Raw genomic sequence first — 12,578 nt, forward strand, 5'->3', positions numbered from 1 at the left:
TTTCTTTACTTCTTCAAATAAATAAATTAATTAATTAATATATTTTGATAGTTTTTGAAAATTCAAATATGTGTTAGTAGCATTTGAAGGGAAAATTTTCTCAAATTCGATTAAGTGCCTAGGAAGGCTGAAGAGAATATACATATGCAAAAGCACATACATGTATACATCAACTTTTGTTCATGAATATAAATACTTAACAAGCAGATAAGCATAACATATTTTTCTAACGCTTTCGCGTTGCTGTGTGTATTCAGCTTGAGCTTACATTTGTATCAAGAACAAAATAGTAAAGCAAGTAATTAGTAAAGAACAAACATAGCAAAACGTGCTGCTATTCAAACATAAATGCTAATATTGACTCTACTCAAAACGGAGGCGCATTTACTGGCGTAATTTTTTTAAGTTAATTTTAGTTGACGTCATCAATAGACTCACATCTTGCATGTGCGATAGGGTAATTTCGCATTCCACTTGCTTCCCATATCAACACAAACTATTTCATATACATATTTAGATATATACATTTGTATGTACGATATCTGCCAATTGATTGTGAAAACTTTAACCAGCTGAGATCATCTGATTTTACAGAACAGATTACCGACTTTGAAAAGCGGAAGGGTTCAACATTCAACAAAACCACTCAAAACAAAAAAAAATGTCAAAAGGCCAATAAATGCCAAAAATAATAGATTGAAATTCGAAAATTAAGCATTTGAAATACATACCAAACATCGTTAAATCAATTAATTTGCATAGTTTTACTATATTCACCTAAAGTTAGGTTAGGTTAGGGTGGTAGTCCGTCTGCACGTCCAACTCTCTTAGACCTTAAAGGTTGTGATACAACTGTGCGATGCGGAAACCTCATTTATTTACAGTTGACTCTCGTTAATTCAAACCTGCGATATTTCGAACCACTCATTAATTCAAAGTTATCACGAGTCCCCTACAAAATCTCTTTATATTTCGAATTATGTTCATACATTTTTATGCACTCGGTAATTCGAATGAAAAAATCATTGCTACGACGCGGTAATTCGAATTCATATGATTAAACACTCGACAATACAAATTTGCAAAGTTTCTTGGTGTGTTAGTAAGAGCTTTGAATTTTGGGACTCCCCTGAAAATACCTTTACTGTGCGTGGTTGCGTGTTATGCATAAAACATAGGCACATTTTGACACATGCTTCTGCACGAATCGGTTCGTTGGTATACAGGTTAAAAATTTGTATTAAATATGAGTCCTAAAAAGTACAAGGAGGCGCAAAAGTAACCTTGCGATGTTTTTTGTTTGTAATTAAAAAAAAAATGAAAAACTTTGATTCTTCTTGTGGATTATTTTTATTTGGTCTTTTAATTTTTTTTACATCAAGTCGAGAATATGATGTCATGTAAATGGCCGCCGCCACAGTTGATTGCCATTTGAGCCCTTTTTATGGCATTTTCCATCACTTTGGCCAAAACTTCCGCTGATAGGTCCTCACATTCTTGACGGATATTGTCTTCAAGAGCTGCAAGAGTCTGAGGCTTGTTGACATACACCCGCGACTTCAAAAAGCCCCACAAAAAGAAGTCTGGAGCGGTCAAATCAGGCGATCTTGATGGCCAGTGCCCGGGAAATGCATCCTTCAGCATATCGGTTGTGGCACGTGCAGTGTGTGCCGTTGCACCGTCCTGTTGGAACCACATGTTTTCCAATCCCAATTCATCAAGTTGGGGCAAAAAGAACTCGTTGATCATTGCTCTGTAGCGCTCACCATTCACAGTAACCGTTTGGCCCGCGACGTCTGCGAAGAAAAAAGGTCCGATGACTCCTCCAGCGAAAACGGCACACCATACAGTGACTTTGAGCGGGTGTAATGACTCTTCGTGGGTTACACGCAGATTTTCAGTGCCCCAGAAGCGTAAATTTTGCTTATTTACGTACCCGCTAAGATGGAAATGGGCCTCATCACTCATGATTATTTTTGATGAAAAATCATCGTCCTCTTGGTGGTGATTAAGGATGGCTTGAGCGTATGTTAGACGCGATTGGCGGTCAGCAGCTAACAGCTGACTTTGTACGGAAGCATCTTCAAATTAAGTACCAAAATTCGCTGTAAAGACCGTCGACTGATACCTATTTGCGTGGCACGTCGTCTGGTCGATGTCGACGGCGCTTCCATGACATCCTCGGCTACAGCAGCAATATTCTCTGTAGAACGGTTACTCCGGGGTCTGCCACGCCTGACAGCATCTCGTGTTGTGCCAGTCTCTTCGAGGCGAGCGGCTAAACGTCGCGAGGAAATCTGCGACGAAATTCACGTTGTGCCAAAGTCACCGATCGATTATTGGTCAAATAAATAGTCAGCAATATTCCGCGTTCTGGAGCAGTGTAGCGTAACATTGTTTATTAACGTGTATTTCGCATGTGTTTACTATACAAATGTCAAAACAGAACTAACATTAGGGGCCAATTGCAAAATTTATAGAATTTTCTGATAGGAGGATTCCTTTAGCGCCACCTGGTTTAAATGTTTGACGATTGCTGAAAAGAAGAAATTAATTGAAAAAATAGAAGGAGGTAAGAAGAAAAGCGATGTTTCAAAAGAATTTAAGTTCCTTTCAGTACCCTTGCAACCATAATAAAAAACCAGGAGAAAGTTACTGCTGCTCAAACTGCTGGAGCACAGAAAAGAACAACTAAAGTTGAATTTCCTCGTCTGGAAGAAAACCTGATCATTTGGCTTAGACAGTATAGAGGACCATCAATGCTACCAGTAGTTGACATCAGCGGTGTTAGTTTTTCTGACTATGTTCAAGTGGATGAACTAACCGATGGCCAAATTTTATCTGTGACAGATACGAATCAAAAGATCAACGATGTATATGAAGACGATACATCAGAACCTTTGGCAGAGGTGTCAGTTAAGGTAACAAGAGCATCATTCGATAACTAACAAAGCTTTTGTCTACAAAACGAAACTGATGAAAAAGCATGTCAGGCACTTTTCCTCCTTAAAAAAATTACTGAAAAGTCGGAGCAGCAGCAATGTGCTTCGAAGCAAACCCTTATAAATGAGTTATTTTCAAATATTAATTAATTCACCTTATGAATATTAGCAGTTAAATAAAAATACTTGATAATTCGAAGTTTTATTTATTTTCTCTCAAAAATTTCGCACCAGTTAATATTTCAAACATTCGATAATTCGTAATATTTTAAGAGTCCCTCGAATTTCGAATTAACGAGAGTCGACTGTATCTTCGTGAAACCATTTTGAGGCTCTTATAAGGCACAGGGTTGGTTCAACCCCCATGCCGGACAGTTCCGTAAGAGAATTGAAAAAGTATCGACTTAGAAAATCTGATCTGATTTTGTCAAAATCTGTTCGGACAATATATAAATTCTCAACTGCATCTTCCTCTTCCTCATCTCTACAACTTCTACAATATGCATGAGGGAAAACTCCTAGTCCTATGACAGTTTATACAAGCCTTGACTTTCGAGATATCCTTTCTTGAAAAGCTAAGCAGTTCCTTTACCTTTTTCTTGTTTATTTGCGGCCATATTAGTGTAGCTGTTACGCATGTGCCTTAATCTCTCCATGACCTATTGTCCTCTTAGCCTATTAACCTATTTGCCTCGTGGCCATAGGCATCCCAATCGTACTTCTATCACTGAGGAGTTGAAGAATATTACATTTCCTGGCTAGCTCATCGACGCAGTTTCCCTCAATAACTCTGTGCCCCGAAACCCAAATAAGGCTGCCCTTGAATACGACACTAATATCATTTAGGGCTGCCCGGCATTCATGTGCAGCCTTTGATCTTACTGCATGTGCAACAAAATGGGGCATATTTGACGCAAATCAGACAATCCGAAACACCTTATATAAACTTTTGCATTTTGCGCTAAAATAATGGATTTCTTTAACTCAGTATGTTTGAGTTTGTCTGTTAGAGTCAGTTAAAAGAAGTAAAAATTGTGATAATTCTGTTCGATGGCAAAAAAGGCGTAGTTAGAATAAGTGAGCTGCTCTTGAGTATATCAAGTTTACCCTTACTTATCCCTCGAATCTCCTGATCTAAACTAATCAATCTTTCCAACTAGACAATGCATAGAAAGCTTTTGACTTCGGAGAAGTTGTCATCTATTGAAGTGGATGTGTAGAGTTTGTATGTAGCTCCGAATCTAGTGCCAATAGAAAATAGTGCCAAACACCCCAGTAAAGAGTCATTCATGAAGTATAAAACAAGGTGAATGCAATATTCTGTAGGTGTCAAAGAGAATGCAGTGATATTAGTAAAAATAGTGATTTTAACAATTTCTTTGGCTTGTGTATACCGTTAACTACAGCGAAGTTGAATGCTTGGACATGATTTATGGACACCTGGTGCGAAAGGCATTCGGAACAAAAAAGAGAAAAAGACTAATTTTATTTTATTTTAATTAAATATTTAAATTTACCGTATTAACTGTTTTTTAATGCATACAAATTTTGTTCTTACATAATTATTTAAATGGCAATAAAATGTTTGACCACCAAATACTGAAACATTTGTTGCTATGAAATATGCATTGAATTCAATACGATTTGTATCATCAAAAACTGTACGCAAATAATGCACAATCAATGGTAATTATGTGGCACTATATCAGCAGCAACCATAACTCATAGATACACACACATACAGTAGCGGACACTGAAAGCTGGACTCTCAAAAATCCACACAATTTTTATTAAATTTTTGCTCACCTGAAAGCTACGACGGAATTACGTTTGAGGATCGATATGCCATATGGATTTGCAGTCTTGGCCAAAAGTATTGGGCCCCCATTAATTGCTAAATTTTTCGTTTTAACAAGTTAAATAATTATTTTTTATCAATAAATCAATACAAATAAAAGGAATTGGTGATAAAAAAAGTAGGTCCACCCTTTGCTTTGATAATAGCAGCAACCACCTGTGGTACGCCGCGTACAAGCTTTACACATTTAGCTGTACTCAAGGCGCTCCACTCGTGAATTAAAGCATTTTTCAGCGCTGTTTGCCATGTTATGCTGTGTTCCTTTATCTTACGTTTTAAAATAGCCCACATGTGGTGTATGGGGTTTAGATCTGGAGACTGCTCTGGCCATTCTAACAATCAATGCTATTGTCTCTAACCCAACGCATCGTAGTCCCTGATTTTTAACAAGAAGTTTTGTTTTGTTGGAATTGAACTCTATCTAAATAAGTGTCGCTGAAAATGCGCGTTAAGAAAGGCAAAAGTACAGTTTCTTATACATTTATGCTCTTTTGACTGTCCATGCGACTCTCGTAAATGAGCATTTCGTCGACACCATCAGCAGCCATGCTTAACAGCATATAGCATACTTAACAGTTGCTAATCTGAATGGTATTCCTCTGCAACTCGTCACCTCACGAACGTCGCATCACAAGTTGCAAATAAGGAAAGGAAACAAATCGTTTTTTAAGATTTGTGTTTCCTTGAAATTGGGCTAGGGTAAGAAGATATGGTGGTTGATATATTAAATTGATGTAAACCAAGCCTCCCTCGAAGTCCACAGTCCTCATCAGACCACAGAACATTCGACCAATTACTTCCTCCGTAAAATGTTCCAATTGTCCTACGTAGAGCAAACACTTTTTCCGATTTTTTTCTAAAAGCCACAGCTTCTTTCGACCTTTGTATTCTTTTAAACTTACTTCCAGAAGCCTTCTACTAACTGTTCGAGCATTTCCAATTTCTTCCAACAGGACAGTAGAGCATTTTTACGATCTTTGAGAGACTCGCGTATAAGTTAACGGTCTTCCTGTACACTAGTGAAGCGTTTCCCTCCACTTTTTGATTTTTTATTTTGGGATTTTGTCTTGAGTTCATTCAACTGCGCACCGCGAACATCGCACCGAGTCGGCAATCTCAACTTCAGACTTCCCTTCCGCACTTAAAGCTTGAATTCTCATTCTTTTGCCGTAACAAAATTGACTTATTTATTTATTTATATTCGCTTGACAGTTTTGCTCTAAAGATTTTTCACACTTTGACTATCAAATTTATTACACGGCCGCCGTAGCCGAATGGCTTGGTGCGTGACTACCAACGAGAGAACGTAGGTTCGAATCTCGGTAAAACACCAAAATTAAGAAAAACATTTTTCTAATAGTGGTCGCCCCTCGGCAGGCAATGGCAAGCCTCCGAGTGTATTTCTGCCATGAAAAAGCTCCTCATAAAATATCTGCCGTTCGGAGTCGGCTTGAAACTGTAGGTCCCTCCATTTGTGGAACAACATCAAGGCACACACCACAAATAGGAGGAGGAGCTCGGCCAAATACCCAGAAAGGGTGTACGCGCCAATTATATATACATATATATACCTTTAAATATTTTAAGTATACCTTTAAAAATGAAAATGTTTCAACTTTACGCATCAAGTGAGTCATGGAGCAATATTTGGTACGTTTGATTGTGATGGCAAATTGTTGGTAAAGTAAAAAAACAAAGAATGAATTCGCCTTGTTTCATTCTGTGCTGACAGCCACATGGACACGACGAAAAAAAAAGAAAACAAATCAGCTCATTTACCGCCTTTAATATATTCGCCTTGCCTGTAATCAAAAGTTAAACACTCATTTGAAACGATTTAAAACGACTCATTTGAAAAAAGTAGTGGTCACTTTGATTGCCACATTTGTAATTACTTGTATTTTAGTCATCATCATCGGTTCCTGTGTCTCCCACTATACACTTCCATCTGCTTCTGTTTTTCGCAAGAAGCTTGATTTCGTCCCAAGTTTTTCCTAAAGTTTCAATTTCCTTCTGGATCGTTCTCCTCCGGGCAACCTTGCGAACACCTTGTGAACTCCATCCAATGCTTGACGACAGATTTCATTTGCGTTTTTGCGAAGCGTATGCCCAGTCCACCTCCACTTTCGCAGTTTTATCGTATTATTTATCGGCTGAATTTTGCACCTCTCGTATAGATCGTCGTTACTTTGGTGTAGGGCCACCAGATCTTCAATATTCTGCGTAAAAATCTGTTTACACAGCTTTGAATTTCGTTTTCAATCCAGTTAATTGTGAGCCAGGTCTCCGATCCACACAAGAGTACTGATGGTATATTTAAAAATCCGTAATTTTGTGTGTATGTACGCTGAAAATGCTGGACGACCAAATATATCGGAGCTGTGCTGTGTGTCGCTTTATTTATTCTGGTAAGAACGTCTAGTTTCGCACTATCTTTAGCAGCAATGATACTATCACCATTTAAGAGGAACGGGCAACTGCTTGTGGACCGAATTTTCATGGCTTCCGTTTTTTCGTGATTTATTTTTAGTTCTGTATTCAATGAGGTTGAGAACAGATCGTCGGTGTGTTTGACGGAGAGAGTCCATATATCATCAGCGTAGACAAGGTCTTCGTTTTGTTAATGGAAGTTCCAATAGATACCTCTTCTTCTCCCGTCAATGCAAAATCCTGTATTTAAAGTTGTTGTAATGCGCGCGTACGAGAAATATTAGTTTCGTCGGGATCCTTCGAGCGTGTAACGTGTCCCATATGCTGCGCCGAGAAACACAATCAAAAACCGTACTGTAGTCTACAAAGATAAGCTGGAGGGTTGTTAACGTAGGGGTGTTAATTTGATCTATACAGGAACGGTTGCTTATGAAGCCTGCTTGCTGTTTTCCCATGGAGCTATCTATAGCGGTTTTAATGCGATTTAACAGCACGCTGGACAGGATCTTAGATGCTATTGACAACAGCATAATTCTTCTGTAGTTTTTGCTCAGCGATAGGTTACCTTTCTTTGGCATGACGACTACATAATCTGGAGTAAGACGACTGCATAATCATCGAGGAGTTCTTCTTCGTCCCATATTACATTGAAAATAGGCTGTGGAAGATTTGCAGTCTGTTCTGGGCAAGCTTTAAAAAATTCAGCCGGCAGCTTGTCCTGTTTGGACGCTGGAGAAAGATATATTTTCGCCGACGAGAAGGAATTATGGCTTAAAGATGTCAGCAGCGGACCACTTCAGCTATTTTGTTGGTTAAGAATTTCGCCAAAGTGTTCTTTCCATCTTTGCAACTGCTCATAGTCAGTTGTTAAAAGGCTTCGACCTTTCACTCAGATTGCGCGGGTTGTGTTGGAAAGTGTTCTTTCCATCTTTGCAACTGCTCATAGTCAGTTGTTAAAAGGCTTCGACCTTTCACTCAGATTGCGCGGGTTGTTTTTTAACGAGCAATGTATTTTAGTGGGGTGCCTCATATAGTACTTTTGGTCTTAGCTGTTTTAATATAAAATTCCAAAAAAGTGTATAGAGTGTTTGATGGAAATTGTAATTTATTTATTGAACAAGATTTTAGTAGCCTTCAATTAGAGTATTTTTGAAGTAATCATTTTTGCTGCCTGGAAGTTGAAATTAGATTGAGGAAAAATTACAGCCTGATTTTTGTGACTTAAAGTAAAAATCTTAGTTTTATCCCATTCGCTCAGTTTTTGAAGGTTCGGCATTTTTCCACCTGTTTCACGACTTACCAATCGCACACTCAAATAAGGACAAAAAAGTATGTGAACTAAGTGGCACAAATAAAATTTTAAGCCTACTCGATTTCGTCGAAGTTCAACGCTCTTTTATGTAACAAATTTCATAGAAAATCGTATCAAAAAATTTAAAAGTTGTCGAACAAATATAGATATTTCTCAATAAAAAACATTGTTACAGCTAAGACACATATTGAAAATTTTTATTATTGTAAATTTTCCAAGTCAAAGATATTATATTGTATTTTTGTTTTTGTCGATATTCCATTGCTTTTAATTTTACTATAAAAATTCTAATTAGGCATAGCAATCCCGCCAATACGCTCAAGCGAAATGATCAAGCACTCACACCATCACACCTAGATCCCTGCCAAAAAAATTGAAGAAGAAGAACTTTTTTACTTGTAATTTTCTATGACACTATGACTATAATTGAACGCAGTGTCCGTCGCTGTACGTATGTACGAGTATATGCATAATGAAGTGCAATTAAATGCTAAATTATATACTACATACATATAATGAATAAAAAAATGTGTAAAAAAATTCAAAAATAGCTGACATTTTTCACCATTTTTCTTTGCTGCATACGAATAACTGCTTAATCAGGAAATATGCAAAACACACACACAAGCATTGCGTCAATACTGATACGCAGTGGTAGTGCGAATCGATTTCGTCGTCGGGCCGAGCAGCGCAGTAGAACTGAGAGTACAGCCAGCACAGAGCTAAATGAAAGAAATAACAGCTAGTCAACAGCTGGCAGCCATTTTGCATCAAGTTTACCATAATTAACGTTTCTGTTGCGTTGTCAATGCGTACATTAAATTCATTAAATACCACAATTATTGTAATTAATTTATAATTGTGAATTAATGATGACGATAGGAGACACAACAGTTGCATTTGTGTGTATGGATGTGTGTGTGTATATGGGATATACAAAATTAGTTTACTTTCACCTTGACAATTGGGCGCATGCAGATGGTGGCATCAATATGTATGTATGTTGGTATGTGTAAGTATTGATTGTATGCGTGTGTAAGTAATAATTGACGGTATAATCAGCATGGATGCTTATTTATTCATTTACTAGAACATTGCATTTCTTTTTTTGCTCAGAAAAACCCTTTTCGAAGGCAGTTAAATTTTAAAAGTCACTTGAAAAAAGAACTCTTAGCTAATTATGTGTGAAATCTGCTTATATTTATAGCAGTGCCTTACGATTTTTATTTAAGTAAACAAATAATATTGGATTGGTACGCCACATAGTGCGAATGAGTAATATTCAGCAATATATGGGCCATTTTCTTTGAAAGCGCTGTAAGTTCATTTTCAGTAAAAATTAGTTAATGATAAAGATTACAATTTACTATGCACATTTCATTTATAGACCTGCTCCAAAACAGAAAAATTAATTTTCATTGTTTTACCATTACAAATTTTCGTGGTTAATAAAGTTGTTGTTTCATGTTCTTTATTTCATATTAAATTCGAATAATTACAGAAGCATAATAATAAATAACAGAACATACGACAAAAACACAAGTGGTCAGTTTGGGGTATAATACTTCGGTCGGTATCTCGTGAAGAACTTTAGTAATGTTGGCTTCCAATGCCTCAAACGTTGTTGAATGTCTTGTGTTTACTGAATCCTTAAAAGATGAGACAATTTTTAATTCATCCGCGAAGAGCAAAAAATTCGAAAAGGAAAAACATTTCCTTATGTGATAAAAATTACAAAAAACAGGGCTCTGAGAGGTTCCCTTGGGGGACACGTTGAAATTTGGTGGCTCCTAAAACACTCAGGCCAAAACGCCCATTGTATTTAAAGCTCTGGAAAGGGGGTAGATAGTCAAGGAGGGAAGGAGAAAAGTATCAGAGAAAGAGATAGGAAAGAATAGAGACAGAGATAGAGATAGTTAGTCCTGTGAGAATTTTCCAGATTCTTTGGCAAATCTGTAAATATCCTCCAGTTTTAGAGAAGGAATAGTACTCATTCTCATGACATCGGAACCCAAAACTCGTAGCCGTGCTCTAGTAAATGCAGGACACTCACAGAAAAAGTGCTCAGTGCTATCCGCCTCCTCCAAGCATGACAGGCACATTGGGTCCTCAGCGTTCCAGACCGGACCATCGCTTTTTATGTAGATTGCCTACATAATTGCTGATCCAATTCATGATTCCTGCGGAACTGATTCCAATTATTGGCTCTGGCCCTTGTGGGGAACCGCTGATCCACGGTTGGCCAATTCGTCGGCAATTTCGTTTCCTTCAACACCGCAGTGCCCCGGAACCCATATAAGTACAAGCCTGTTTTGTTTTGCGACAGAATTAAGCCTCTACTTACATTATTGAACAATCTTTGAGGTTTGCTTCGCCTGACTGTCACTGAAAACTCCAATCTTTTTCCCGTTCCATCTCCTCTCGATTATCCATTCGGCTATTTTCAGGGTGGTAATAACTTCTGTTTGGAATACCGTTGCCATTTCCCCCATAGCATAGTGATACTTATTACTATTACATCCGGTTCCAGACCCTATTTCATTCTTGGACCCATCAGTAAAGAAAATATCCGTCAAACCTCCCTGCATGCCTTCGGGATTGCTCCATTGCTCACGCAATGGAAATCTGACATAAAATTTCCTTCTAAATGAAACTGTGGGTATCAGGTCGTCTTTAGGTGCCAAAAACAGTGGATACTGCTCCGACAGCAACTTAAAGATTTCTCTGTGTCCCGAAGTTCCATCTTCGTGCCAGAAACCATATTTATGGAGTCTACACATTGCTTTTATTGCTTCCTGTTGTATCTTAAGATCCAGGGGGAGCAAATCAAACATAGCATTAAGGGCATCACCACAGGTTGTACTCATGGCACCCGTGATGCACCAGACCACAGAAGCGTAATTAATGATTGGTCTGATAAGTGCTGTGTATATCCATGTATGTTTCGGTAGACGTTTTACCGATTTTAAAACAAAATTTGATATTAGCTCTTTGTTCGAAACTCATTTTTGTACCGATGTCACAAACTTACTGACACGTTAGACGCAATAACTTCGCTTCCACTGAACCGAACGTCACCAAGCTTTCACAGGGAGTCAGGTAGGGAGATAACTTCCAACGCACCTGAATTTCAAAACAATTATCAGGTGGATCATTAATTTTGCGACATCAAAAAAGAAAAACTTTTAAGTGGCGGAGATACGTTGCTCCGCGTGTGGCATTTTTTTGAGGTACCTCTTTTTGCTAAACGTTAGGTTCGCCAGGTTGCTTGTCTAAAACAAGACAATCGGTGGTCCAAAGGCCCATTGTGATTATTAGAAGGCCATTACGCACTGCGACCAGAGCTGATCTATTGTGAAAGGCCCATTGTGATACTTGCTTTTGATTTCCATCACCTAACTAAGATACTTAAACCACTCGGATCTAGTCCCTCAATTTTGCAAATTTCCCAGGTCTTAAAAGAAACAATCGCCAAGATATTTGGTACGGCTTTTCTGAATGCCATTAACAGAAGAGTAGTTTACCGACTCAATTTCTTCTTCATTGCTAAATAAAACCAGTAGTCAGAAAAGTATATAAAAAAAAAATGTTTATATTAAACAATTGAAAAAAGTCTACGTCACTTTGTGTGAATGTATTTAGGAAGAAGTGTTCCAGACCGTGAAAAATGTGGTTTCAAGAAAAATGAAAAAGAATATATAACAGGTGGCGCTAAAGTAATCCTCCTATCAGAAAATGATATAAATTTTGCGATTGGCCCCTAATGTTAGTTCTGTTTTCACATTTGTATAGTAAACACATGCGAAATACACGTTAATAAACAATGTTACGCTACACTGCTCCAGAACGCGGAATATTGCTGACTATTTATTTGACCAATAATCGATCGGTGACTTTGGCACAACGTGAATTTCGTCGCAGATTTCCTCGCCGTCCAACACCTACTGGTGAAACACTGCGACGTTTAGCCGCTCGCCTCGAAGAGACTGGCACAACACGAGATGCTGCCAGGCGTGGCAGACCCCGGAGTAGCCGT

This window comes from Anastrepha obliqua, chromosome 5 (genome assembly GCF_027943255.1).
Source record: "Anastrepha obliqua isolate idAnaObli1 chromosome 5, idAnaObli1_1.0, whole genome shotgun sequence".
Lineage (NCBI taxonomy): Eukaryota > Metazoa > Arthropoda > Insecta > Diptera > Tephritidae > Anastrepha > Anastrepha obliqua.